Below are 16,183 nucleotides of genomic sequence, written 5' to 3' on the forward strand. Positions count from 1 at the left end.
CTTTTTTTTTTTTTTTTTGTACTGGGGATTGAACCCAGTGGTGGCACTGACCCACATTCCTGACCCTTTCTAATTTTTATTTTGAGTCAGGGTCTCACTAAATTGTCCCGAGTGGCCTCCAATTTGTGATCCTCCTGCCTGAGCCTCAGGAGTTGCTGAGATTACAGGCATCCATCACTATTCCTAGTCATGTTAGTTTTTACTTAAGAATCTCTGAACTATTATAAGAGTCTTGAAACAGCCTATTTCACCTCTAGTCTCTCCCCAGCCTATTCGTCCTTGCCAAATTCATCCTTTTAAAATTTTGGTGGAGAGGGCGATAGAATGCTCACACAGCATGCGTGAGGGGTTCAAACCTCAACACTGCAATAAATAAATAAAAGTAAAATTCCACTTCCGTTGTTTGACTCTAAATCTTTCATTCAACCTTCAGGAGCCCAGAGTGTGGCTCAGTGGTGTGCCTAGCATGCATGGGGCCCTGTGTTGTAGCCCTAGCACCATAAAAAATAAATAAGTAAACTTTCAAATTAATTTTAGTGGCAGTTAGTTTAAAAGATTTAAAACATCAATATATTGACAAGCAGTAGATAGTTAAATAAATGGCACAGTTAATGGCTTTTATGGAACTGAAACCTAGCATCTTTTCTGTTCACTGGTAGACTTAACTATTTGCTCAAATTTCCTATAATGATTTTAAAAACAGGTCCTCAAAAAGGGAGCTCGATTCTCTGCTAAATGTAGCTGGAATTAGCAAGTCTAATGAGCAGAAAGTAGTGGAAGGGAGGGTAGGACATAGAAAAGATAGCTACCCCTTGGTTCTCTTTCTTGGATGGGTCTGAGGAAAGTCAGCCACCTGTCCTGAGCACAGTCTATCAGTCCTACAGGAGAGGTTCCTACACGGCCAGGAACCTCTCAGCATCAGTATAGGAGCCACATGAGTGATTCAACTTGGAAGCAGATCCTCACTCTAACATTCTGAGGATCTCATCATGCCTGTCCTCTTTTACTGAGACCCCACCCCCCACCCTATCCCCATGTGCTACAAAGACCAGCCACCTCCACTGTGCTAAGTTCCTGACCAACAGAAACTGTGGGGTAATAAATAATGATTATTACTATGTTTAAAGCCAATAATTTTGTGCAATTTATTTTGTAGCATTAGAAAACTTACACTCTTTAGAACATAGGTCACTGTTCTAGGTAGTAAGGACTCCAAAATAATTTAAGCAGTTTTTGCCTTCAGTGGTGTTTGCACCTTTGTATAATCTTCTTTTCAATGTTTTCTGCTTAAGGACTCTAGCTTTGGGCTTTGTTACTGAAGTCCTATTTAGGTAATTTAAAGTTCCTGGTTTTATTTATTTTATATCATATATTTTATCTTACATATTTTATATCTAAGTTATTTTCTAGCTTTGTTTTGTATATCAACCATATATGTATGTGTATTTGTTTATATATTTTGGAATGAAAACTTATTTTTAGCAAAAGAAAAATAAGGAAAACAGCATATTTCAAAAATTTCAAATTCTTGTGCAATAGTCTATTCTGCTTAAAAATAATGTTACTAAAATAATAATAAGTTATTATTCTTATAAAACTGTACATGCTCATTTTCAAAAAAAAATTCAAAAGATTAGTCTTAAAAGAGAATACAATCACCAGGTGTGGTGGCACACACCTTTAATTCCAGCGACTCAGGAGGCTGAGACAGGAGGATTGCAAATTCAGAGCTAGCCTTAGCAACTTAGTGAGACCCTGTCTCAAAATATAAAATAAAAAGAGCTACAAATTTTGTTCAGTGGTTAAGCACCCCCAAGTTCAATCCCTAGTACCAAAATAAATAAATAAATAAATAGTGATTCTAATGCAAACGAGATTTTATTTAACAATTTATGAAGGAAGCATAAATTATGTTACAATCAATTCAAAGGAACATTTGAAGCACCACATATATGCCAAATAAGGAATGTTGAAATGCATTTACAAATAGAGTAAAAATGAATGGAATTGGTTGACACCCATACACTAATAATCAATGGCATTTCAAGGGACACAATTTGTACTTGTGTGTGTGTGTGTGTGTGGTGCTGGGGATTGAACCCCAAGCCTTCTTCATGGGATGCAAGCACTGAACCAAGGGAGCTATATCCCCAGCCCACAATTTGCATTTCTATGGACAAAAAATTTTACATTACTGTCAGTCTTTTTTATTTCATGACATTGACATTTTTAAAGAAATGAGGGCATTGCCTTAGAGAATATCTATAGAACTGCATTTGGGTGCAGGCCTATAATCCCAGCAGCTCGGGACAGGAGGATGGCAAGTTCAAAGCCAGCCTCAGCAAAAGTGAGGCACTAAGCAACTCAGTGAGACCCTGTCTCTAAATAAAATACAAAATAGGGCAGGGATGTGGCTCAGTGGTCGAGTGCCCCTGAGTTTAATTCCCAATACCAAAGTAACAAACAAACAAAACAAAACAACCTCCCCCGCCAAAAAAACCCAAAAACCTGCATTTGTCTACTTGTTTCCTCATGATTACATTTATGGCAAACATTTTAATAATAATATATTCAGTCAGATGCAGAGGTATACACTTGTAATCCCAGTGACTCAGAAAGCTACCCTGGAATTTGTAATTCTCTTACCTCAGCTTTCTGAGTCACTGGGATTACAAGTGTATACCTCTGCATCTGACTGAAAATATTATTATTAAAATGTTTGCCATAAATGTAAAATATATATATATATATATATATTTTATGACTGAGGATGTAGATTAGTGGCCGAACACTTCTGAGTTCAATTTCCAGTAACACACACACACACACACACACACACACACACAAAGTATATTTTCTAGGTGGTGTTAAAACTAATGTGATTTTATTAGGCAGGTAGATGGTATCAAAATTTGTGTTATAAACAACACTCCAATAACTAACTTCTCACACTTGTGTGATCATCTTTTTAGAACAGTAGTTCTAAACTTGGAGGCTTTCTCTTTTTTTTTTTAAAGAGAGAGAGAATTTTTTAATATTTATTTTTCAGTGGACACAACATCTTTTTTTATTTTATTTTGATGTGGTGCTGAGGATCAAACCCAGCGCCCTGCTCATGCCAGGCGAACGCGCTACCGCTTGAGCCACATCCCCAGCCCTAAACTCGGAGGCTTCTAATTATCAATCAGGGAGCTTATTGAAAATTGCAAATTACCATCAGTTGCAGAAAACCCTAGATATTCTAATATAACATATTTCAGATAAAGTCTGAGACTCCACATTTTTATTACTACCCAAGGCATTTTCTTAGTACCAGACATAGGAGCATACATGGCAAAACACCAGAGAAAACTCCTGAAAAGAGACTTGAAATGGCTACAGGCTTTTTTGTTTTAGCATGTTTTTCCAAACTCCTCTTCACCACAAGTCTCTCACTTTGCACAGTGAACAAAGAGTTTTGCCAATATTTACATTTATTTTTAATTAACTATCTATTTTGGGGGTAATATTAAAGCATTGATTTTAAATGAAAAGCTGAGGATGGTACGTTGAAGATTTATAATACATTTCTACTCTTAACTTTATTAAAAAAATTAATAAAGGTTTTTACACTCGCCTGTAATTCCAGCGAGTGAGAGGCTAGAGGATTGTGAGTTCAAAGCCAGCCTCAGCAACTTAATGGGGCCCTAAGCAACTCAGTGAGACCCTGTCTCTAAATATAATATTACAAAAAGGTGGGAAGGCAGGGTGCTGGGAATGTGGCTTAGTGGTTAAGTGCTCCTGGGTTTAATCCCTGGTACCAAAGTGGGAGGGCTGGGGGGGGATGATGAATTGGAATGGACCCACTAGAAGATTAAAATCTGATTTTATTTTTTTCATAGCCTTCTTCTCAAATAGGTATATACTTTATCATCTTCTCAAATAGGTATATACTTTATCATCTTTAATTTCTAGATAATAAAACCATGGTATAGAGTAACTAAATAATTCTTAAAGACTTGAAAGTGGTAGGTAGTGGAAAGCCTTGACTATTTAAAAAAGGGTTTTTAAAGTGTCTGTGCATGTCTTAGGACATAAATGAGTTGATATCACTCCTTTCTGCACAATAGTTGATTATTTATTATCATGACTTTTCTTCATCCCTTTTATGATGGTAGGGGGTTGTTGTGATCACCTGGAGAGGAATAGAAATGGCTTGGATCAGAGACTTCCAATGGAGGAGGGCATTCTCTGGATTCTATAAGAAACCCAGTGTGGTTCCTATACTCTGAGGACTAAAGGGAGCCAAGAATAGATTAGCTATCACAGGGTTTTGCAGGGTAGGGAGCTGAGGCCTGGGTGGGAAAGTATTCTCTTAGAGAAGCAGCAACTTAAGTGGTAGAAGCCAGAAGAGACGGAGAGGAAACCTGCCAATGCCCAGAGAGGATGCATTTGTGGGCTACTCTTGAACACTAAGGTAATATTCCGTGGAAGTTTGTATAGTTACAAAAATTAAGCATATATACTTTTTCTCATTAAATGAAGTGGCCCTCAATTATGTCATGATTATATATTAAAAATACTGTTCAATTTGCTATATAATACAGCAATTATTAATAAATATTTCATAGCCTGTCTAAATTATTTTTTGCTATTCAATTGTGTCAGAAATTTTTTAGACCATCTGATTATCTATTGGGAGCTTTCAAGAATTCTTGGAAATGAATCCGGCTTCAGTCCCAGTGGGCAGATTGAGGAGACTGGGCAAAATATGCTGACATATTGTAATTATAATTGCTAATGACACCCAGTGGAGTGCAGGACAGCCACCCCAAACTAGGGCTCTTGCATCTGAGTAAACCACATTAATGGGAAGGTCTCTCTAACCTTACCCTACATCCATTTTCCCTGAAGCAGGACATAAGATCCTCATGTGAGAGGTGACTTCCCCATGCCTGGCAGAAGGGAATGTCCTTATCTCTGAAGACACAGGGACAGAGAGAAGAATCTGAACAAACAGCCTCAGTAAGTCCCCCCAGTTTATTACCATTGGGTCATACTCCTTTGTTCAATTGTACTTCTCCCTGACTACCCACTTCTTCATTAAACCTGGCATTAAAAAACTCACAGGTTTCCCAGTTTGAGTCTTTATATCTGAAGTCTTCTGTATCTCATAAAACTTACATTAAATAAATGTGTACAATTTCCTCTTGTTAACCTGTCATTTGTTACACAGGTCTTAGCCATGAACCTAAGATGTGAAAAATATATATATTCCTTTTCTACTACACACCTCATGAGCTGGTAGGCTGGGGACTACTGCCACTGTCTACTTTCTACCATAAAGTGAGACCCAAAGATGAGTGGTGTTGTCCAACAGTACATCCATCACACAGATTAGGACAGTAGTGACTGGCAAAAATTCTAAAGATGGTGCAGGACTAGGTAGTAAAGCCACTTTTGAGCAGATGACATCATGATCCATTCTCAAATTCAGTGTGGCAATACCAGGATTTTTCTTGATCAACTGTGAGATCAGTATATTGTTACTAAACACTGAAGTGAGCAAAATCGAGATTATATTATGAATAAATCAAGTGGTTATCCTTGCTGTATTTTTTTTTCTCTTGAATTTCTAGAGTGGGAAATAAAAAGGGTTCTAGCTCATTTACATGAATGTGAATAATCTGGTTCATGTGATATGCCTTAAAGGACTTAGGGACTCATTTTCAGACCTCAGTTTCATACTCCCTCAACCCAGCCCAGCTTCTCTAAAATCTCTTCCATGTTGAATATTTTTTCTTGGGTTTAAAATTAGAGACTTAAAAGTTTTGATATAGCAGGTCAGGTAAGAACTATAACATTTCCACAAAATGAACTTAAGGTTAATAGTTTATGAACTAGAGAAAATCTAAATCAAAAGCAGAATATTACTAAAAGAGAGTAAGCCTTGGCAAGGTATGACATTGGGTAATCAGAGAATAGCAGAATTATTTTGGGGACTGCATGAGGGACAGGATTTGGGAGACTGCTGATGAGTAAAAGATATTGAAGGTCAACATCCCATCTGGCATCCAGAGTCACGGCATGGAACACAGCACTGGCATGAATTACTGTCTTGGCTTTGGAAAGCATTTGTTGGTGTGTGTGTGTGTGTGTGTGTGTGTGTCTGTCTGTCTGGAGATTGAACCCAAGGGGCTCACACATGCTAGGCAGGCGCCCTACTACGGAGCCAAATCCCCAGGACAACTTTCAATTTTCTGGTTCCTACTTTTTCAGATGACTTTGTTCATCCTCGGGGCTTGTCGGTAATGAAAAAGAAATTATAAAAACTCATTTTGAAACCTTAGTAAGGTTTTAACTGTAGGAAGTTCTAGGTGACAGGTGCAGGACATGCTACCCAACATATGGCAGCTTGGCGTACTGAGGGTTTTAAACTGAAGGAAATTGCGAAAGCTGCAACAGCAGGAAGATCATTCTCTGACCTTTTGCCTTTCACCCCTGAAACAGGTCATAAATATATTCTCTGGGTTGGGAGTATAGCTCAGTGGGAGTGCTTGCCCACCATGCTTGAAGTCCTGGGTTTGATTCCTACACAAAAAAATGATACTAATGATGATGATAATTACTGGACCTACCTCTTGTGACAACAGGTCATGAGACCCTCATTGCAGAGGGATTCTGGCCTAAACCCAGAAGAATCTGAACAAAGAGGCCTTATTGAGTTTCCCTCAGTTTCTTACACTAGGTCACACTCTTTTGTCCTCCAGTCATCTCTGCGTGACTGTCCATAAAAATAGTTTTCCTGGTCTTTGAGTCTTTGGAAGCAAAGACCCCTATTTTATGCAAACAGTTACATTAAATAAATGTGTTTTGCTTTCTTAATTTTCCTTTTTTGGGGTTGGGGATTGAACTCAGAGACGCTCCATTTCCAGCCCTACATATTTTATTTTGAGACAGTTAAATTTACAATCCTGCTTCAGCCTCCCGGCTAGTTGGGATTATAGGAGTGTGGCACCACACTGGCTTTGTTAATCTGTCTTGGTCATGGGGCTGTTGGCCATTGCACATTACAATGGATAAGTAGGAGATGCTGCTTTTTCTCCTCTACATAAGCTAAGGTGAGTGTGCACATTTACTTCATTTTCTCTTCTTCAAAATCAATATAAATTTGGATGCAGCTGAGGCAAGAGGATCACGAGTTCAAAGCCAGCCTCAGCAATTCAGCGAGGGCCTAAGCAATTCAGCAATACCAGATCTCTATATAAAATATCAACACATGATAGCTAAACTGTGGAAGCAAACTAGATGCCCTTCAATAGATGAATGGATAAAGAAACTGTTGTACATATACACAATGGAATATTACTCAGCATTAAAAGAGAATAAAATTATGGCATTTGCAGGTAAATGGAGTTGGAGAATATCATGCTAAGTGAAGTAAGCCAATCCCCAAAAAAACAAAGGTCGAATGTTCTCTCTGAGTAGTGGATGCTGATCCATAATGGAGGGGAAATGGGAAAAATGGAGGAACTTTGATGAGGCAAAGGGAAGGGAGAGGTGGGGAGGGGGCATAGGGATAGGAAAGATGGTGGAATGAAATGGACATCATTACCCTAGGTTCATGTATGACGGCACATATGGTGCGATGCTACATTGTGTAGAACTAGAGAAATGAAAGGTTGTACTGCAATTGTGTACAATGAATCAAAATGTATTCTGCTGTCTTATATACCTAATTAAAATTATATATATATATATGGCTGGGATGTGGCTCAGTGGTTAAGTTCCCCTGGGTTCAATCCCCAGTACCAAAAATAAATAAATAAATAATAAAAATCAATATTATATTTATTTCAATGTGTAGCCAATGGTGCATTTCTCTGCATCTGTATGTAAGTCTTCATAAATACAGGAAGACGAATCTGGAATTTCCAAACTACATTGTTAGGAATAGAAGTGGTTCAAGCATATTTTTTTGTTTTCTTAACATGGCATTTCTATTAAAAGTGGTTTTCCTCTGAACAAAAAAGTTCCTATTGTATAACCATGTATTTATCTTTCCTTACATCTTGAAACAGTACTTGGATTTGCCCTTGGCTCTATTTTAAAGAAAAGCTTTGTTAAGCAAAATAAAACCTTGGGTAATACTCATACTTGCAGTGAACTCTGTAACTTTCCTGGTAAATATGAAGCAATGTGAAAGATATTTTAGTTTTGCTTTATGATAAAATAAACTTTTTCACCTTCATTCAATGTTGATGTGCACAAATGAATTTGACCTAAAGTACACTTGAACATACAAATGCATAACAAAATTCTAAATGGCCCTCCCATTTCCCCTAATTTATAAAAGTTCAGGGGAAAAAAAAGCATAGTAAAAAAAAAGAAAAGTTAGATTATTTGGAGAAGACAATTTATATAACAAACATAATTTTACTGTTCAAAAATATTGCCTACTTCAGCATAAAATTAACCAAAGAGTTTCTTTATATCACAAGCTATTTAAAATTAAGTCATTGAAATATTAAGCCTCTTAAAGTAAATATATCAAAAATCAAACTATTATACATAAATAAATGAAATAAATGCAGCTCTAGAAATTAGCAGAAAGTGCCTAATATTAAATGGATTTGAATTTTAGAACACAGCTAGTATGGTGCATAAATGAGATACAAAAGAGGAAAATATCTTTGATACCCAGAATATTAATTTACCATTAATGGATATCAAATCAAAAGTTCAACAGAATCCCTGCATTCAAAAATACATTGACCTCATAATAATCACTTTATTTAATAGAAAACTGAACTGAGATTCATATACACATATATAAAGATGATACATCCAGCAGAATAGATTCAAATACCTGAATTTTTATTCAGTCTTAGGTTTGGACATAGATTTTATATTGTGAAATGTATTTCATTATTAAAAATGGGGGGCTTGTTACCTCATTTGTATTATGATTTTGTAGTCATATACAAAAGAAACTATCACATAAAAAGTGTCTTTTGTTCTTCATCATTATTAGTAAACTAATTCTGCCTCTCACTGAATTTGCATATTTGAAATCATGTCAGAAGGTGTTGGTTGTAGTTCTATACAGGTGTTGTTAAAAATTAATTGGGAGGCCATTAGACTGAGCTTGCTCTCACAAATTGGGTACCTATGCAAGCAAACTGAAACCCAACTCGGCAAACAGGAAAAAAAATCTTAAGCAGAAACAGCCAGTTCATTTCTAACTAACTAGGAATTTTTCTATTTCAATCAATAAAATATTTTTATTCTGCAAAATGAAAATGCAAAATTTAAATGCTCAAATTTAAAATTTTTGATTGCCAACATAACAAGTGGAAAATTCCACACCTGACCTCATGTGACAGGTTGCAGTTAAAATACTAATGCACTAAAAATATTATATATAAAATTATCTTCAGGCTATGTGTAAGAAGTGCAAAACAAGGTATGAAACAAATAAATTTTTTGTTGTTAACAGCTGGGTCCCATCTCCCAGGTATCTCGGTAAGTGTATGCAGATATTCCAAAATTCAAAAAGTCTGAAATCAGAAACAGTTCTAATCCCAAGCATCTCTAATGAGGGATAAACAACCTCTAAAAGTTTCACATCCTGCCCTCTCCCTTGATGAAGTCCAGTTACTTGATCATTTGTTCTTCATTCTCTAAAATTGATAGTAATTAAATGAAAGAAGAAGAAAAAAAGAAAAGAAACATCTACATGGCACTGTTCCACATGCTGACGGTGATAGTTCACAAACTATGATGTAAATACTGTTCTTATTTCCACTGTTCAGAGAAAACTGAATGGTTGAGAAATTTGCTCATAGTCACCAGTCATAAATAACAGCACCAGGATTTAAAACTATAGAGTTTGGGACCAAAGACTTGACAGCTTTCCACTTCTCAAATGCAGCAGTAATTGTCTCCATTTTGAAAAAGCCAATGTTAAATTTCCAGAAATGTCATATTGTTAAAAAAAAGTCTGTAAAGCACCTAAACTATAATATATAATAGGAGTACTACCCTATGCAGTTTTGTATATGGTACCTCCTAATCTATTTCTCTATCGACTGGAAGATCAGAGGCATATTTTTTCTTCAACCTGTTCTCTGAACTTAGGTGTGCATACAATCATGGTGATATTAAAAACTAAAGGGTTAAGTTCTTTGATTCCATACTTATGTTTGGAAAGATATTAAGTCTGTTTTAGAAAGAAACCTTCATATCTGTGTGAGACTTTAATTCTGAAATCCTCACATATCCTAAACCCAAACAAATTAAAATAAGGCAGGTGTTATAGTTCATATTTTGCAGATGAGCAATTAAATTGCAGAAGTTATGTCTGTTTCCCAAGGTCAGAGAGCTAGTCAGAAAGACAGGCCAGTTAAGAATCCAATTCTGGCTGAGCATGGTTGTGCATTCCTGTAATCCCAGTGGCTTGGGAGGTTGAGGCAGGAGGATCTGGAGTTCAAAGCCAGCCTCAGCAAAAGCGAAGCACAAAGCAACTTAGTGAGACACTGTCTCTAAATAAAATACAAAACAGGGCTGGGGATGTGGCTCAGTGTTTGAGTGCTCCTGAATTCAATCCCTGGTATCAAAAAAAAAAAAAAAAAAAAAATCAGAGAGAGAGAGAGAGAGAGAGAACCCAATTCTGTGAGTTTCCCAAACTTTCCCTTATTCTACTTTGAAGAAACTACTATTTTTCTTGTATGCATCTTCTGTTCTTTTCTTTTTCAGGTCCATTTTTAGAAGCATTTTTTGACAATAGCCTTGATTTGGCTACTTCTAGGAGTTGTGAGTAGAGTGTCTCCTTAATAGTTTTCAAAATTTTCTGTACATATTTGGGACTTATTTTGGTCAAGTGGAGCAAGGGAAAACAAAGCTGGGTGCTCCATTTGAATTTCCTCACGGGCAATGAATAAATTGTGTGGTTGCCAAATGGGTTCAACTAGTTTGAATGTTAAGCAGGCAGATGAGGGCAGAGAGAAGTCTTCCCCCACCCACCCCGACTCTGACAGGAAGCTAATGACAAAAACCTATAATCAAGGGAAAAATAGCTCCAGAGTCAGTAAAGAGGTTTCAATTCAGAGTAATCATCATTAGTAGGTGATTAAAGTAGAGCTTTTAAAAGTAGATGATAGACTATTTGTATCTAAATCACTTAGGCACATTTGTTAAATTCCCCAGGCTTCACCTTCAACCTATTAAATCAGAAGCAGTGGGCTGGGATCGGGAATTTATAGCATCATCCAACTTCAAGAGGAACCACTACAATAAAATTAGGTAAGAAAACAGAATTTTTTGGCTGATTTCGAATGCCTAAAGTGTTCAATTTTTCAATTACTATGGGTAGAGAGGGAGCAGAACTCTCCAATCCTTAAGTAGGCATTGCACAAACTAACTTCTTTTCAAAGAAGATGGTAAGGGAAAAGAACCTTTAGTGACAAAATCTGACAAATAGTGCTTCAGTCAATGAGGCCAGAGATGGAGGCCAACATCAAATGTGTGGGGTCAGTATGCACTCATCATACGAAATGGTTTTCACCCCAAAACACAATTTTCTAGTCTAATCATGAAAAAAGTTGCAGACAAATTCCACTAGGGAAGTGCTTTACAAAACACACAACCGATACTCTGAAAAATAAAGCCATCAAATATAAGGGAAACATGAGCAAGGTGGCACACAATTCTAATCCCAGCAACTCAGGAGGCTGAGGCAGGAGGATCGCAAGTTCAAAGCCAGCCTCAGCAACTTAGTGAAACCTGGTTCGAAATAAAAAAATAAAAAGGGCTGGAGATGTGACTCAGTGATAAGGGTTCAATCCATCACCAATATAATAATAATAATAATAAGCAAGGGAAGTCTGAGAAATTTCTCACACCAAGCATAACCTCAGACAACAGGAGGACCACATGTAATGTGGTATCCTGGATGGATTTCTACAATGGAAAAAAAAAAAGCACATAGGGTAAAAACTAAGGAAATCTGAATAATTTTATCTGTATTGGTTCATTCCTTGTAACAAATGTACTAATACAAATGTAAGATGTTTATAATAAGGGAAATTGGATGTGAGGTAAATAAGAACTCTGTATTCTTTCTCAATTTTTCTGTAAGTCTAAAACTGTTCCAAAACGAGTCTGTTTTTTTTTTAAGAAATATCCTGGTCTGCTTATGATATTTAGAGTTGATCACAGTTAATAATAGAGAAAGAACACGATTTATCTGGTACCAGTTTATGCATGGCTGAGCCAGTTAGCCAGGCTGGACAGTGGTTGAAGGTAGGATGGATCTAAGTGCAAGAACAATCAGAACTTTCGGGTTCATGTTCAAGATGGGAAGGCTCAGTAACTGGTCAAACACAGAATTCTGTTCCTCTGAGATAAAGAGCTTTAGGCAGACCAAGTGCTCTTCTAGGGCTTGGGGGAAGAATTCTTTGGAGTGCTCCTTTGAGTCAGTGTTTCTTGAACCTGATTTTAAGAAAGAAGAGTTGACATTGATCAAGTGATTTGCAGGACTCTCTACAAACCAGAGCACAGTCTGCCTCTAAGTCTGGCCTCTTGACTCCTGGACTATCCAAAGGCCATATGGATTTTCCCAGTGAGAGGATCATTCTCTAACCCAGGTTAAGAAAGGCATCCTCCTCCTCCTTCCACAACCACTCTGGTCTAAGTTCTCCATCAATATTAATATTGATTTGGTGAGTTTCAACAAATGTAAACAGTAAATTAAAATAAGAATCCCATCACCTCTCAAACTGTCCTCAGACTCCTCCTCACATGACTTCCCCGCCACTATGTCACTACCACCAGCATCTTCCAAACCCTGATCCGCTTTCCTTTCACTATAGATTTGCCTTTTCTAGCATCTATATTAGTTAAATGGAACTGTGTAGCAATGGGCCCTTTTGTGCATGGCTTCTTTCACTTATTATATGCCCTGGGATGCACCAAGACTGTGAGATGAGCTAGTAACCTGTCCCTTGTGTGTACACAGCAGTAATCCATTGTGCGTACATGCTGCCATGGGTTTATTCATTCACCAGTTGAAAGTCTTTCGAATCGTGTCCAGTTTGGGGGCTGGAATTTTAATAAAGCTGCTATGAACATCCCAGTGCAAGTCTTTGTGTGAACATGATTTCATTTCAGTCGATCAAGTACCCCACGTAGGTTTGCTGGGTCTTACAGGAGGGCATGGTCAATATTTTAAGAAACTACCCAGTTTTCAAGTTGTAGTCCCTTTAGCAATTTGAGAGAGCTATATTTTCATCCTACCCCTGTCAAAAGTGGATATTGTCAGCTTTGAAAAAGGACTATGATATTGGCTGTGTAATGGTAGCTTACTGGGATTTTAATTTGCATTTTCCCAACAACTACTTATTTGTACTTATTTGTCATAAAGTATTTGCTAGTGAATTGTGCTGTTGTTGTTTTTTGGTACCAGAGATTGAACTCAGGGATGCTTCACCACTGAGCCATATTGTCTCGACCCCTCGCCAGCAAGGGAAAACACGACACAGGATTCTTCTTTCAGCAGTTTATTCAGGCCTTGATTCAAGTATCATCTTCTAGCGACCCGTGCCCGCCACGCCCAAGCACAGCCTAATAAAGCCTCCCGCATACCAATCCTAAGCTGCCACGTGGACCTTTCTCATAGGGTGGGAAGGGATTGCGTGCCAATTCTCCATATTAGGAGTTGTTTGTCACAGGCCACAGTGGAAGCCGGCGCCATCTTCTAATGGCGGCCACGGTCTAATTAGAACGGCTCACCACACCATATCCCCAGCCTTTTATTTTATTCTGAAAAGGGGTCTCCTTAAGTTGCTGAAGGCCTCACTCACTTGCTGAGACTGGTCTTGAACTTTCGATCCTTCTGCCTCAGCCTCCCAAGTCCCTGGGATTACAGGCATGCACCATCATGTCCAGTTCATAAACTGTATATTCAATAGAATATTCAAATCCTTTGCCCGGTGTTTAATTAGGTTGTTCTTGTTTTATTACTGAATTGTAAAAATGCTTTATGAATTCTGGACAGAAGTCCTTTATTACGTATATGTTTTACATGTACTCTCCTAGATCAGGGCTTGTTTTACATTTTGTATCTTTTAAATTTCGGTGAAATGCAATTTGTCAATTTCTTTTACTTTTAAGGTTTGTACTTTTGTTATCCTAATAAGAAATATTTGTTTAAGAGTAAAATTTCCCCCAAATTGATCCATAGAGGCAATGCAAAGAATTCTTTGTCAAAATTAACAAGTTGGTCCTAAAATACAGATGAAAATACAAAGGATATAGAACAGCCATAATGGAGTTAAAGGACTTAAATTAATTTATATCAAGACTTTCTATCAAGCTATAGTAATCAAAACAGTGTGTTATTTGTGTAAGAGTAGATAGATCAATCAGTGGAACAGACAGAAAGTCTAAAATACACACACACACACACACACACAGAGACATTCACACATTCCATTGATTTTTCCTTTTCTTTCTTTTTAAGAGAGAAAGAGAGAGAGCGAGAGAATTTTTTAATATTTATTTATTTATTTTTTAGTTTTCGGTGGATATAACATCTTTATTTTTTTTTAAATTTTTATGTGTCAAAACCCACTTGAATCAAATGTATGAAATATGATATGTCAAGAGCTTTGTAATGTTTTGAACAACCAATAAAAAAAAAAGAAAAAGAAATTAAAAAATAAAATAAAATAAAATTTGTATGTGGTGCTGAGGATCGAACCCAGAGCCCCACACATGCCAGGTGAGCACGTTACCACTTGAGCCACATCCCCAGCCCTCCATTGATTTTTCTTAAATTTTTTTAGTTTTTAATAGACTTTATTTTATTTATATGCAATGCTGACAATTGAACCCAGTGCCTCACACATGCTAGGCAAGTGCTCTCCCACTGAGCTACAACTCCAGCCCCCAATCCATTGATTTTTGATAGAAGTTCTAAGGTTAAAAAGAAAGGATAATTATTATTTTAACAAATAGTGCTAAATACTTAGGTTACCAATAGATTTAAACACATATACTCTTAATTCTTAGCTAACAATAAAAAAAATTCCAAAGTGAGTCATTGACCCAAATGTAAAAATAAAATCATAAACACTTCCAGAAGAAAACAGAGGAGGAAAAAAAATGTGTTTATAAGTTAAATCAAAACAAGTATTAGCAAACTGACCAGGAGTAAAATGTGACTCATTGCCTATTCTTATAAAAGTTTTATTGATTGAAACTCAGAAGAATTCATTCATTTACACATAGCCTATGGCTTTCATAGTACAGTGACTGAGTGAAGTAACTTCAATAGAGATCATGCAGACCATAAAGTTAAAGATATACACTATCTGATCCTTTATAAAAAGTTTGCTGATTCTTGGACCTAATAGAGTTGGCCCTTAGTATCCAGAAAGAATTGGTTCAGGATAAACCAAGGATGCACATGTCCATTATACCTGCATAATAACCTATGTACATCTCTTGCACACTTTGAATCATCTCTGGATTTTAGTAATATCTAATTCAATGCAAACAATACGTAAATAGTAGTTTACCATATTATTTAGGGAACGAGAAGAAAAAAACTTCTCTTCACACTCAGCACAGATACAATTTTTTTTTCTAATATTTTGGATTCACGGGTTGGCTGATCTGTGTGAATGGAACTCATGGATACATAGGACCAAAAGTATTTCAAATGGAAACACAGCTACATAGCAGCCAGAGAAACTGTTAGAAGTTCTTAAAATATCTCACGTGGTCCTCTGTGAATCTGCACCATTTTCCCCTCTCTGAATCTATTGGCCTTCCCCTATCTCAGGCTCCAAACAGTTCTTGCCTAAGGGCCTCTGTTTTGGATTTTTCTTGCCTGGAATACTCTACAGCTATCCTCTAGGCTCTTGCTTTAAGTCTCAAATCAAATGTAATTTTCTTAATGAGGCCTGTATTTCCCACCCTTTTTTCTTTGGAACTGGTGTGTGCCCACTCCCTTAACACCTATTTCAAGCCAGTTCTACTTCTTTCCTCTCCATAGCCCTTATCACCTTTTAACATTCATTTTAATTTACTTTTTAAAAAGTGTTTTGTGTAGTTAATGTAAGGAGATGATCAAAGTTTGATTTCACAAATCAGACAATTTATTACCAAAGTTTTTTTTTTTTTTTTTTTTTTTTTTTTT

The 16,183-nt window shown here is 36.8% G+C and overlaps 1 long non-coding RNA gene across 5 annotated transcripts in view; it reads left to right on the forward strand.

Moving 5' to 3' along the window:
• Positions 1-16,183, forward strand: part of LOC107142636 — a 154,066-nt gene that overhangs the window by 45,489 nt on the left and 92,394 nt on the right. For 4 of the 5 annotated variants that reach the window (XR_007343363.1, XR_007343360.1, XR_001503586.2 and 1 more), the window contains one exon: positions 11,188-11,283. This is a non-coding gene — a long non-coding RNA (uncharacterized LOC107142636). Of the gene's footprint in view, positions 1-10,737; positions 10,795-11,187; positions 11,284-16,183 lie in introns of all 5 variants that reach the window. The other variant, XR_007343361.1, reaches the window with a different exon arrangement.

Source organism: Marmota marmota, unplaced genomic scaffold (assembly GCF_001458135.2).
Source record: "Marmota marmota marmota unplaced genomic scaffold, marMar, whole genome shotgun sequence".
Classification (NCBI taxonomy): Eukaryota; Metazoa; Chordata; class Mammalia; order Rodentia; family Sciuridae; genus Marmota; species Marmota marmota.